Below are 1,967 nucleotides of genomic sequence, written 5' to 3' on the forward strand. Positions count from 1 at the left end.
AGCAATGGAGTACAGGAAGTAATAAACCTTCAGTTTTTGGGAGATAATGGGCAAACACGAACTCTAGAGTTAACGAATTGACGTAGATCAGCTATATCTGCAGTGTATATGCTTACTGTATTACACAACTTATAAATGAAGATGCTAGTTTGTTTTTCATATTTCTATACATTAATTAGTTGGGGAACGTAACTCATAGTGAAATTATGTTCACAATACAGAATTTCGTTTTATGTATTATATTTTACGTTATTTCTAGAACGACCAATAGACACAACCACAAAAATGTTATTTTTACAGCTGTCTCACAAAATATATAGTTTGTTGCTACCAATATTTGTGTTTTAACTAAAAACAGAACAAAGCATGAATATAACAACAGAACCGAAAACCTCTAACAAGGATCAGGGAGATAGTATTGCTACAGAAGGAAGTCAGACCGTGGATACGCATGTACTCAGAAACCTTTCAGAGAAATCTTGAAGTTAGTCATAACTAACTGACAACCTCAGCTGCCGACAGGTGTTGTTGCTATACCTCGATATGGACAGCTGAAAATGTGTGCCCCAACCGGGACTCGAACCCGGGATCTCCTGCTTACAGGGCAGACGCTCTAGCCATCTGAGCCATCGAGGACACAGATGAATAGGGCGACAGCAGGGACATATCCCTTGCACGATTCCCGTGAGACTCACATTCCCAACTGTCCAAAATTCTACAAATGTATTGTACCTTATAGACGTTTGCCCATCCATATTTTCCTATATTACTTATGTAGAATTGTGGACAGTTGGGAATGTGAGTCTCACGGGAAGCGTGCAAGGGATAAGTTCCTGCAGTCGCCCTCTTCATCTGTGTCCTCGGTGGCTCAGTTGGATAGAGTGTCTGCCATGTAACCAGGAGATCCCGGGTTTGAGTCCCGGTTGGGGCACACATTTTCAGCTGTCCACATCGAGGTATAACAACAACACCTGTCGGCAGCTGAGGTTGTCAGTTAGTTATCATTTATTCCAGGAAAAAGCTGCACGGTCATCAACAGTAACTGTTCTTTCGAGAACAAGTTACTGTCTTCGTATATAAATCTTGAAGAGTTTACATGTTTTTCAGTTAGACAATTCCTCGAAGATTACCGGCTGACGAACCCTTGAAAATAATGTTTTTGGTTATTATATAATTAAACGTTAACACTGTGATGCAGCAACACAGTAGTTGCACAAAACTATGGAAACACCAAACACACAACACATCACCACGCCTAATCCGGTGTAGGAAACTCGGTGGCATTCAAAACAGCTTCCTGTCGTCTGGAAGTGGATAAATGCAGGCCCTTTATGGTTTTCAAGGGATCTTATACCATACTTGCTGCCAAATACTGACAAGTGCAGGTAACGGTGACAGAGATGGATAGCGATCACGCATCCTTCATTCCAAAGTGGACGTCAAGTGTTCAATAATACTGAAATATGTTGCCGATAGCGCCCAGGGAGATGCGGCAATTCAACTTCGCTCTCACAAAACTAATCCTGTGAGGACAGGGGCCCTGTAGTCTTGGAACACATCACCAATGGCGAACGAACATTGTACCATGGGATCTAGCTGATCAGCAAAAATGATCACATAGCCCGTGGCAATAATTCGACCTTGCAGAGTAACCATGGGGCCCACGAAATACTATCATGATATGACTGCCAAAATTATTACCAAAGCTCCACTATGTTTCACTCTGGGGACGTAAACCCTGCCAGAAGTTGGAAACAGTATGAAACAAGACTCATCCATTCAAATGACGTCCTTCCATTGCCCTGTTTTCCAGGGTTCTACATCTACATCTACATTTATACTCCGCAAGCCACCCAACGGTGTGTGGCAGCAACACACCATGACTGGCACGTGAACGTATTGAGGACATTGCACATGTGCTGTTCGTGGTCAAATATATCAGGGCAACCTTCAAGCTTTACCACCGT

At 42.6% G+C, this 1,967-nt stretch overlaps 1 non-coding gene across 1 annotated transcript; it reads right to left on the reverse strand.

Annotated features, from left to right (window-relative positions):
• Window positions 1-562: 562 nt before the first annotated feature.
• Trnat-ugu (transfer RNA threonine (anticodon UGU)) lies at window positions 563-636 on the reverse strand. Its single transcript has one exon. It is a non-coding gene; the product is annotated as a tRNA-Thr (tRNA).
• Window positions 637-1,967: the final 1,331 nt, after the last annotated feature.

Source organism: Schistocerca nitens, chromosome 3, assembly GCF_023898315.1.
Source record: "Schistocerca nitens isolate TAMUIC-IGC-003100 chromosome 3, iqSchNite1.1, whole genome shotgun sequence".
In the NCBI taxonomy this organism is placed as follows: domain Eukaryota; kingdom Metazoa; phylum Arthropoda; class Insecta; order Orthoptera; family Acrididae; genus Schistocerca; species Schistocerca nitens.